Consider the following 12,228-nt stretch of genomic DNA (forward strand, 5'->3'; position numbering starts at 1 on the left):
AAGCAATAACTATCCAGGGATGTAGAATTTTAATTAAATGCCTAGAGGCAATCTAATCTGATGTAAGTGAAGCTAAATTTAAAAAGAAAGTAATCAGTTATAATTACAAATACAGCTATAGATAATGAGACTGAATTTCAAAAGTGATATAAGAAAATGAATGGCATGCCCATTAGTCCCTAGTTCATTTGTTCAATAATTGACCTGCTCCAATATATCCCTCCTTGTTCCTGTTCTTAAGGGGGTTATTTTTTAGTGGGTATGGAGGCATGCAAACTGTCTAGAATGTCTGATTCAGTTAACTATTCTAATAGATGAACATAGTTGTGTTCAGGTCAATTTCTGTTAAAAGCAATCACTAAGGCTTTGAGAAAAAGTTAGGGTTAATATTAAGAGTTGTATAATTGCTAACCCCACCACCCCTAAAAGGTAAGAGCCTAGACAGAAATCTATCGAAGAGAACTCTAAAAACTTGTAATAAGGATGCAGAAGTGTAGCCCTCCACAAATGATGGCTTATCTCAAGGGTAAGGGTGGGAAAGGACTCAGTTTTCTTTAAGGGGTAGTGTGACCATGCTCCAGTGAGTATATGGGCAACACAAATGGGGCTTTTTTTTTTCTTTTTTTGTGTGTGTGAGGTAGGTCACAAAAGTGGGGGTGCAGAGCTGGGAGAATTGGAAAGTGAGTGTGCTGTGGGATGGTCTGTATGTCAAATTGCTCTGATTGGTCAATAAATAAAACACTGATTGGCCAGTGGCCAGGCAGGAAGTAGGTGGGACAAGGAGAGAGGAGAATTCTGGGAAGTGGAAGGCTGAGGAAGAGTCACTGCCAGCTGCCGCCATGACAAGCACTATGTGAAGACTCTGGTAAGCCACCAGCCACGTGGCAAGGTATAGATTTATGGAAATGGATTAATTTAAGCTATAAGAGCAGTTAACAAGAAGCCTGCCATGGCCATACAGTTTGTAAGCAATATAAGTCTCTGTGTTTACTTGGTTGGGTCTAAGCGGCTGTGGGACTGGCAGGTGACAGAGATTTGTCCTGACTGTGGGCAAGGCAGGAAAACTCTAGCTACATGAGTGTGATGGGGTACATGATGTGAAATTCACAAATAATCAATAAAAATATTACATTGGGGGAAAAACCCACTTGAATCTTAAAGGCAAAGAATTGATGTGGTGATATTTTGTGTATGCTCTAATAAATAAAGCTTACCTGAAGGTCAGAGGGCAAAACCAGCCACTAGTTAGCCACAGAGCCAGGCAGTGGTGGCCACAATCAACCACTGAGTGAGTACAGAAAGAGGAAAAGGTGTGTGTGAGAGAGGCAGAAAGATTCATACACTGGAGAAAGAGGTGGATCTGGAGGATGGCGAGGTGTAGGCTGACAAGGATGGCCTGTTTGCTACCCAGTCCATGGTGAAGGCAGTTCCTGGGCTGTCTGTGGCTCTGATGCAACTATGAGGGTCTGTGTTGATGTTCGTGGCTCCTGTTACCACTGAGGGCTCTACGGACCCGGAGTCTTGGCCACCATTTCTGACCAGGTTGGTGTCTGAGGGATGTGCCCCCACAGGGGCCATGCCTATCTAAAAGGCCCGCACTGCCACTCAGCACTATGGGGCCATGCTGATTCAGGAGGTCTGAGCTGCCACCCAGGACTGCTGCCAGGGGCCATGTCTGATTCCATGGCCCTGCTGTGTCCTGGTTCTGAATTGATGTCCATGGCTCCCATTGTGACTGAGGGCAGAGCAGAGATATACGGTCTGGGCCAAGCCATGAAGCACTGTTGGTCTTTGACGGTTAAACTGCCACCAGGACCATGTAGACCTGGGAGGTCTGAGCTGCCTCCCGAGGCCATGGTGTCTTCAGGACCCAAACTGTGGCCGAGGGCCATGTCTGGGTCTGTGGCCCAACTGTGGTTGGTGTCTGTTGATGCCCATTGTTCAGGTTACCATAGAAGACAGAGCAGATGATTGAGGTCTGGGTTGCCAACTAAGGACCTCAACATAGACTCAGGCTGCAATAAAACCATGTCCGTGGTGGCCCAGGTTGTCACCAAAGGCCACAGGGAGGTCCAGGATCTGCACCGCTACCTGAGGCCATGTTGCTGTTAGAGGGCTGCATCACCGCCAGACCAATACAGACCTGAGTGGCCTGCATTGCCAACCTGGGGCCGTGGTGTTGCCTTGGCCTGGGCTGCTGCTGGGGCTGGGAGTAGGGGGCATACCTGAGATCACGGCCCTACAGCAGCCACACTCTGTAGTGAGGTCCATGACGCTCCTGTTGCTACCAAATGCAGTGAGGATAGAGCTACACAGTTTGCTCTGCCCCTCTCTGGCTGCAGCGCTCCAGAGCACAGACCCTGCACCTCACCCTGATAGCACAGTAGAGATGACCCTCTTAAAGGCAGCACAGGTCATTCGCCCCCACAAAAGTTCATGGGTGATCTGGCCCCATCCCTCACCTGCCATATCATGGAGTGGGTGAGGGTGAAAAGGCCTCCCCCGATTGCCTCACTGCCTGTGGCCGGTGGGAGAGCTGGCCTTGGGGTCATGAGAGTGGGCGAATTGGCACTGCACCTCACCTGTGCAACACAGTAGAGCTGCCCCTCTTGGTGGGGGCAGACGTGAGCCACCCCGGAGAGCAGGAGAGCTGACCCCATGTCCTTGTCATGTGGTGGCATGGATGAGGGAAAGAAGCCTCCACCCCGTGCCTTGCCACCCGTGGCCTGTGACGGATAGGAGAGCTGGCTCTAGGGTCATGAGAGGGGGAGATCTGGTCCTGCCCCTCCCTTGTTGTATGTAGCATGGGGAAGAGCAGGCCCAGCACCTCGACTAGGGAGCAGGCTAAAGCTGACCCTGTTGGTGGGGATACAGGTGAGTTGGTATTGTGGATGTGAGAGCAGGAGAGTGGCGCCTGCCCTCTTCCTCGTATGCCATGTGGAGGCATGGGTGGTGGAAATACGTCTTCCCCCATGCCTTGCCAAGTGGGAGAGTGGGCCTTGGAGGCATGAGGGCCTCTGTCCCTCAACAACTGCAGCAATTTGGTTTTGCCTGAGAAAACCAGTGAAGCTGGCCCTGGTGGTCTGAGGGCAAAAGATCCATACCTAAGGGCTAGAGCAAGAGAAATGGCCCTGCTCCTTGCTGCCTATTGCATTGGGTCAGCTAGCCGTGGCAGTGCTGGAGAGATTGCCCTAGTGTTCATGATGAGGGAAGGCAGATAGGCTGACCAACCCAGTTTTCACTGAGGCCCTGAGCCAGGTCTATGAGTTAGCCCACCCCAACATCCATCTCATCTATGAATTGCCGGAGTATGTGAAGGGGCTGGGTCTGTAGATACCAAACTACAGAATTTCCAAGACACAGAACAACAACAGGATATCCAAGAGGAGTCCCAGTGAGAGCCCAGTGTCCATAGTGTAGCAGAAGCCAAAATGCCTTGAGTGAGACCAATCATACATTGCAATGAACACTTACAAGTAAAGATGTATGCACTAAGGGTATATGATGTGACTCACCGGGCAACACTACAGCTTCCACAATGAGGGTTTTTTTTTTTTTTTTTTTTTTTTTTGTTATTTTTGTTATAGTTTTAAATTTTGTTTTGTTTTTGAAGGCTGGTCACGAGGGCAGAGGTAAGGGGATAGGGAAATGAGTAGGATTGGGATGCATGATGTAAAATCCGTAAAGAATCAATAAAAATTTTAAAAAAGAATTATTGTTGAGAGTTAAACAATATACTGATATTTTTCTCTACATTCTAGACAATATGTTAGAATATGAGTCATTAAATATTTTATGTCATGAAATCCTCATAGTTTTAAACATTATTGTTGTTTTCAAAAGCCTTTTATATATGTAGATTACGTCTTATGATATTTACTATATTAAAAACAAAAAATTAAAAAATTGTCATTAATTAATTTAAAGACAATGGCAAAACACTTGTATATGAACACCAGTAATGAATATTAAGTCAAAACAAGTACTTTTAGGCAGCAAACCCCAAGAGTAATTATCTGACGGTTTCAAAACTCTAATGTCTGACAAAATAGGAGAGAGCTGGATATGAATCTGACACATTGAGCCTTTGAAATTTATTGTTGGGTTGAAATATATGAAGAAACTATCTGTCCCAACCCTATGAAGATGAAAGCAGAAGAATATTTTTTCTTTGGTATTACTCTAAAATCTACTAGTGACTGTGTGATAAGGTATAGCAGCAACATGCAACCTAAACCATATTAACTTTTGGTGCTCAACTACGCTAAAGTCCATATCTCTCTTGTACTTCAGATGCCTTTGCTGCAGCCAAAATATTGTTCATTGGGGAGTCATGTGTCCTCTGAGTTATTTGGGCCTTTCAAATGTTGAGAGATATTATATTAGGATAAAATATTAAAAATGCATGTATAAATATCACTACTGATATTTTTCAGCAAAGTTTTTGAATATTAGGAAGTTGTAAACTACAATACTTAATAGAACATTTTCTTCTAAAATTAAAATCTGACCAAGATCAGGTATTTTAAGTTTGTACATGTTATTCTTTGAAGTATAAATAATATAATAAATCACGATGTAAAACTGTAGTTCAAGCAATGTCATGTGCTTTTTTTTAAGACACACTTTTGTATTTTAGTGCTTATATATAAGTTGTTATAGTAATTTCTCCCAGATCTTTGCATGGTATTTTGATTTGCTACTGTAAACAGTTTTTTCCTCCAGAATGTTCCAAAACTATGGGATAACATATGCCCAAAACAAAAGAAAACCAAGCCAAGCCAAAACAAAACAAAACAAAACAAAAAGAACACACATGCCAGTTTTTTTTTCTTTCATTCTTGTACTGGATCTTATAAAAATCTTCTACCTGTTGTGGTTGCCGTTCCACTGAGGCTGCATTTCCACTTGAGGATTCCACTGTAGGACTATTAAAAGCTAGCATCCTCTTTCTTCTTCCGTGCCCCAGCCACGGGAGATGCAGTTATCATGATGACACAGCTGTTGGAAGTTGTAAAACCGCTGTAAATTCTCTGTGTTGGCAGCTGTGGTATCTAGTTTTTTCAGTTTACTCCCTGCTTTATTCTGTCTGCAATATAGTCTTTTGTTTTCTGAAGTCAGAAAAAAATAGATTCCAATCCAAACCTTAAAACTGTATTATATATTACTTATTGGATAACATGTCATATTGACTACACCAGAGAACATGTTTCTCTTATCATAAACTGAGCTAAGATGTAGTTGGTTTTTTTTTTTTGTTGTTGTTGTTGTCTTTTTTTTACTGTTTGGGGGCATGCCACCCAGCTTCCAACTAAATACATGGAGACTTAATCTTACTTAGGAATGCCTGGCCTTTGCTTGGCTTATTTCTAGCCAGCATTTCTAACTTACATTATCCCATTTCTCCTTAACTACAGTTTTCCTCCGGGCTTTTTTTTTTTTTTTAAACCTTTCTTTATTATATATATGTTGTTTTCCCCTTCTTACTCCTTGGCTGGTTTGGCTGGGTGGCTGGCCCTTGTCGTCCTCCTCTCCTTCTCCTTTTCTCACTCTTCCCTCTTTTCTCTTCTTTTGAGCCTAGATTTCTCCTCCTATTCTCTCTGCTTGGCAGCACTGCCCATCCATTCTCCTGCCTAGCTATAGACTGTTCAGCTCTTTATTAGACCAACCAGGTGTTTTAGACAGGCCCAGTAACACATCTTTCCAGAATTAAACAAAAGCAACTTAAAAGAATGCAACATATCCTTGCATCATTAAACAAATATTCCACAGCATAAATGAATGTGACACATCTTAAATTAATACTCCATAACTTTGCGGAGAGGTTCATATTTGTGAACCAAAGTATACTCCACCACAGTTTTGCTTTGATTTGGTGGCACTCTATAACTATGCTCTGCCCGAGAAGAGGCTTACTATTGTTGTAGTAGCCATACAAAAGGAAGGAGAAAGAAAGGAAAATCAGGTGTAATCAATTCATTACAAAGAAAAGGCACAGAGATAGTTATAGGTTGAGTCGCTTCAAATAAAAAAATTAATTCAAATATTATTCATGTATAGAAATACATTTGATCCAGATTAATATACAAATGCTTCCCATTGTAAAGATGTGGAACTTAAAAATTATTTTACATGTGCATGATAGAGGAATGGAGAAAATTAACATGCATTAAAACAACAATTTGGTGTTAAAATCCAGTATCATAGTACTGATATGTGGTAGGATGGTAGCCTTGATATTCGAGATATCCAGACATACTCCCTCTATGTCAAGGAGCTTGACATTCACAAATGAAGGAATTCAAACCTCAGACCCACCAAAAGAGACATAATTAGGACTCCAATAAATATTTTCCCAAAAAGCTAATGTAGGCATCTTTGGAAATTGAGTCTGTAAAAACCCCCTCTACCATCCCGGGCAGCATGAAACTTCTTTCTTCTGATGTTTTGCACAGAGTAAAAAAGTCTCTGCATGGAAAAAATGCCAAATCCACCAATGACTATGAAATTATCTCTGAAGTTACAATTGCAAATGATGAAGATATTTTAGAGAAAATGAGACGGTAACATAAAACTGATCCCAGTATGGTGCTAATCATGAATACCAGAACAGTAAGAAGCAAGCACAAATAAGTCTGTCTAGAAAGGCATTTCTTAAAGCAGAGCAAAGAATTCTATAAGAACACTGTTCCTTCCTTTCAGGAAAAGAACCATTTCTTCCCTGCCCACTCCCTCCCCGTCCCACACAATGATGTATTACACATGAATGTCACTCCATAGACCAAAAAGACATAAAACAAAACAAACAGCAAGGACAACAGCAAAACATACAAACAAACAATCTGAGATTATGGACAGAGATGACTAAGTTAATAAACTGTATACCCCTTACATACCATGATTAGTCTATTGAAAATACTGAAAATCAATTATTTTGTAGTAAAATAGTAACTGGAAACATCATATTTCCATTATTTTCAGTGGGAAAAATACTCTCTGTGACCCTTAAGCTCCCAGTTAATATAAAAATAACCAAGGCATAATAAAAACCTTAAATATAAGAAAACATTTCTATTGATATGTGAAGTACATAAAGCATGGTTTCCTGAGTGTATAATAACGATGAGTCTGATTGGTGCTCTATTAGCTCTATTATAGATGGTTCACAGACTATGACTGCAAAACTGGATAAATATATATATATATATATAACACATTGGAGAAATGTTTAAAACAAAGACAGACTCATGTCAGTAATTTTATTCAACCAAAAAGAAAAGAAGAAAAAAGCCTGGTGGTGGTGGTGCACACCTTTAATCTCAGCATTCGGGAGGTAGAGGCAGGCAGATCTCTGTGAGTTCAAGGCCAGCCTAGACTACAGAGTGAATTCTAGGACAGGCTCCAAAGCTATACAGAGAAACCCTGTCTCAAAAAAAAAATTGTATTCAAAACAGAAGAATTAAAAGTCAAGATTTGGAGAGGGTAAAATAGGGAGAATGGGAAGACCATTGAAATGATCTCTCTGTTTCCAGTTACAAAACTGGTAGTACATATAGACATATGGCAATAAACAACTGATTCCAGGCAAAATATCAGAGTCTAAGAAATAATTATGAGTTCACTATTTTGTGATTTCCTGGAACAAAATAGCTTTGAAGAAAATGCTCAGAAGTCACGGTTTGTTCTTTATGATAAAATCTCTTAGAGTCTGTGGTTCTTCATACATGCATTGTTAGCCAGCTTTCTATTTGTGTGAACATCATCTGAGGAACACAGTTTGACAAAGTTCAGTCTATGGTACTTACTCTTTTCCTTATGTACCCACTGAGGCCAGCATCATGGCGATAGGACCAGGTAACACAAGTTGCTCATCCCATGGCAGATAGGGAAGAATATGAGTGCATACCTGTGTTAACAGACTTTTCTCCTTCCCATTTAATTCATCTGGACATCTGAGGCATGGGATGGTGCCACTTATATTTATCATAGGCCTTACACTATCTTAAGTTTTTAGGTTAATTATCACACATGTTTATTAACAAGACAAGACAAAACAAAATGTAAGTTTTCTCCAAGTATAACCAGAGCCCTGGGCCAGAGTTCCAGGTAGAGATTCATATCAATCAGGTCCAGCTACTGTCTATAAACAAAAATAAATAAAGTTATAAAAAATAATTTTAATCAGAATGTCATATTGGAGTAAGTGTCTCAGCCAAACTTTGGTTACTCCTTTGAGTTTTGGGTTTAAATAGAGGTAGAAATAGGACACAGATGGGGGAGGTATACATAATTAGGAAGTTTTGACTAAACTGTAGTCTAGTTGATCATTATTTCCATCTTGGCTGTATGAAGTGGTTGCGACAGATGTCCTCATGGCTTGAGGGGACAATCAGATTCAATTTCTACTATGGGGTAATTGTTTCTACTTAGGAAGATCATTCCTTCATGAGGCGATCCATCTGTAAGGTTCCACCAATCCTAGGATCCAATATAATTTCAAGTTTAGGGCAATGATTAGAGACTTGTCATGGTTAGAACGCCCCTTAAAGTTCCTTGTTATTGTACTAAACATTTGAAAAAGATAATACTAAAATCCTCCAGTTAGTCTTGACTTTGTGTCTTCACTTTTAAAGGCAGATGAGATAGACTAGTAAATTTAGGGTTAAACAACTTTGTATCATGTTTTTAGACAGATATTTATTGAATGACTGACAACCCTACAAGCAGAGTTTAGCAGGAATTTGACTCACAGTTTCAAGACAAAGGAGAGGCAAAATGAAGTAGAGGATCCAAGATTTAGTTTTCTTATGGTTACCAGCCAGGTATCTCCAGACCCAAGCATCTTATTTCAGCCAAAGAACTTTCTAGGGATCTGATGTACTGGAGCCTGCAACTTTCAAAATACTCTTTACCTTGGTTGGCACATAGTATGATTCCCACCCCACCTCCTGCAACCATCCAACATAACATTTTAACAATTTTATTTGGACTGCAGTGTGAAACTTTTCTTTAAATGTCACTTTGTGAAGATGTTGAATTGAATTCTAGAGGTATAAATGCAAATTTCTCATACCTTGACTTCAGCCAAAAAAACATGATATCAAAAAATGTATTTTTAAGAATCTTGAATATATAAAAATAGGCTACCAGGAAAATATTGATCAGGAAGTTTCTGTGGTATGGACTTACATGTCTAAATAATTAGACAGGTTGAGGGAATGTAACCCATAAAGAAATAATGTTCATAACTTGAAGGAAAGAATTTACAGCAAAAACCTGAGAAAAAGATCAAACCTAAGTTTCTAGAAATACCATATACACTGAAGTAACAACCTTAATGAATAACTTAAAATCAATATCAGAAAGGGGAAAAAAGGAGATTTAGTTAACACTATAGCTGAAAGTTTTCCTGTGTCCTGCCTGGTTCACAGCTGCTCAAACCCAAGTAAACACACAGAGGCTTATATTAGTTAAAACTTTTTAGTCATTAGCTCAGGCTTACTACCGATTAGCTCTTACACTTAAACTCAGCCCATTTCTGTTAGTCTATATGTCGCCATGTGTTCTGTTAGTCTATATGTGGCCATTACATTCTGCTCCCTGAACAGTGGACTGGCATCTCCTGACTCAGCCTTCTTCTTCCCAGAATTCTCATTGTCTGCTTATCTCACCTATACTTTGTGCCTGGCTACTGGCCAATCAGCATTTTATTGAACCAGTGTACAAAAGCATTATTCCACAGGATTTCTCCTTTTCTGTTTAATTAAAAAGGAAAATTTTAACTTTAACATGGTAAAATTATATATAACAAAGCAGTTATCAAGCAAGAATTACAGTTACAATATCTAGTCTTTATATTTGGCAAATTCAAAGGAAATATCCTATTTATCCTATATTTGTGAGTCTAAGTTTTCAAATCTAACTTATCTTTTATCATAACTAAGGAAAATTATAACTATCTCATCCTCAACTACATCAAGGACCTCAGAAGGATACAATATTATCTAAGTAAACAGAAAGTACATTGTAAGCAACTTGCAAAAATTCTGGAAATGACAGAGACAGCTGGTTGCCTGGACAGTAACCCAGAGTTTCTCTGCAATGTTAGGGCATCCATCTTTAGCCTATAGGCTTAGAGTCTCTCAGTTGCTTCTCTCTATGTACTGTAGAGTGTCTAGCAGTTTCCTCTGTGAAGCAGGAACCTGAAGGACTATCTGACCTTGCAAAGTTCAGTGGTCACCTTCCTGTGGGTCCTGCATGTCCAGCCGATACAGCATTTTTTTCAAGCAGTCTAGGCAAGAACAGTTTCTTGTCCAAATGGCTATTTTTGCGAAGAAGAAGATAAACTCCATATGGAGTGTCTTTAATGCCCATCTTTCTTTCTGAAGTAAATCTGTGCTGCCAGGAGCAGACGTGTCTCATTGTCTAGGAAAGTCTAAGTTTTTAAAACATTTTCAATGCCATATTCTGTAGGTCTTTGAAGTGTTTGAAGATCATCTACCTAATTGAATTATATCTATGTATACCTAGAAAACTTAATGAACATGACTATATGTTTGATAATCATGGATGACTAATTATTAATCTGTATTTCTTAATTATCCATTACAATTTAAATGAGTTACATAAACATAATACCTTAAACAAGAGTATATATATATATATATATATATATATATATATAAACAAAATCAACTCTAAATTTGTATCAATAAACTAAAATCATAGCATTGTAAAACATTTTTAAACAAGTTGTTCTTTAAAAGTATATTCAATAATCTACCATTTCATCATATTATATCTATATATCATATTCCCCTTTTTAGAAGAATATTGACTATGACCAATAGCAATTTGTAATCAACAACCTAAACAAAGACAAACGTCCATAATCCATTTTGGGGGAATGTGGACATAGTTTTCTAGGCTACTTCTTCCTGATAGAGGGCACTGTATTCTTATGGGGATCCTGAGAACATTAAGAATTATAGTTAAGTCCTGACTGGAATAGTCTATGAGGCTGCATTGTCTGAGCCAATTGCTTTGAAGCCGTTCTGGATGTTGGATTATCTGGGCTATTGTGTCATAGGAGACCTTTCAGGGGATCTTGGCTGGTCAAACCATACTAGCCTGAAAGCAATCCACAGGTTCTCATCTTCTGTGGAAACAAAAGCAAAACCTTTTTTCCAAAGCAACATATCCTTAGACATAAATTTTGAAATTAAGATATCTTTAAAATATGCATGTTGATTTAACTCAGCAGTTTTTACAATCAAATGTCTCTCTGTAGTTAAAAATCCTAAAGACAACATAATCCAGACTCTCTGTGTGATATGCATCTTTACATAGCGTATTTTTTATGTTACTTTTACTTTCTCTTTAAAGACTATTTTTTAAAACTATCTATTTCATTATATGACTGTCTATCCTCCTTTTCCTCTTTCTTTTAAGTCTATGTATATTTTTACACACGTGTAAATAGTTCAGGGGTTATCTTATCTGAATGGCCCCACATTGGGTGCCATTTGTAGCTGAAGTTTTCTTGTGAACCACCTGGCCCAGAGTCAGAACAAATCTCTCTCACCCGCCAGTCCCACAGCCACTTGGATCCAAATAAACACGCACATGCTTATATTATTTTTTAAACTATGGCCATGGCGAGCTTATTGCTAGCTAGTTCTTATATCTTAAATTAACCCATTTCTAGAAATCTATACTTAGCCACGTGGCTTGTGGCTTACTGGTACTTTTACATCTTGCTTCTCATGGTGGTGGCTGGCAGTGTCTCCTCTGCTTTCCTTTCTCTTCCTATCTCTCTGTTTGGATTTCCCACCTGCCTCTAAACTGCCTTACCATAGGCCAGATGACTTTATTTATCAACCAATCAGAGCAACACATATTCACAGCATACAGAAAGACATTTACAGCATAACACTATTGAATTTTGGTTCACTAATTATAGCCAAAAATTCTATAGGTGAAAAAAAATTTTTTTAAAAAGCAGATTTTTACCAGAACACAATGAAGAATGAAGAAGCAGCAAAAATGAATGAAGAAGCAACGAAAACACAATGAAGAATGAAGAGGCAACAAAACCCAAAGTAGACCAATGGGGTGTATCAAGCTAAAAAACATCTGCATTGAAAAGAAAACAAGCTGCATTGCAATGGCAATTTGTAGAATAAGGGAACACATTTCCAAATCATGTAACAGGCAGAGGTCAGTGTT

General features: G+C 39.2%; 1 long non-coding RNA gene across 1 annotated transcript in view; it reads left to right on the top strand.

The window, feature by feature from the left end:
- Positions 1–824: 824 nt before the first annotated feature.
- LOC119086392 overlaps positions 825–12,228 on the top strand; it is a 36,750-nt gene continuing 25,346 nt past the window's right edge. Inside the window, exon 1 of the long non-coding RNA XR_005089677.1 lies at positions 825–865. This is a non-coding gene — a long non-coding RNA (uncharacterized LOC119086392). The remainder of the gene's footprint in view (positions 866–12,228) is intronic.

The sequence above is a fragment of the Peromyscus leucopus genome, chromosome 20 (assembly GCF_004664715.2).
Source record: "Peromyscus leucopus breed LL Stock chromosome 20, UCI_PerLeu_2.1, whole genome shotgun sequence".
Classification (NCBI taxonomy): domain Eukaryota; kingdom Metazoa; phylum Chordata; class Mammalia; order Rodentia; family Cricetidae; genus Peromyscus; species Peromyscus leucopus.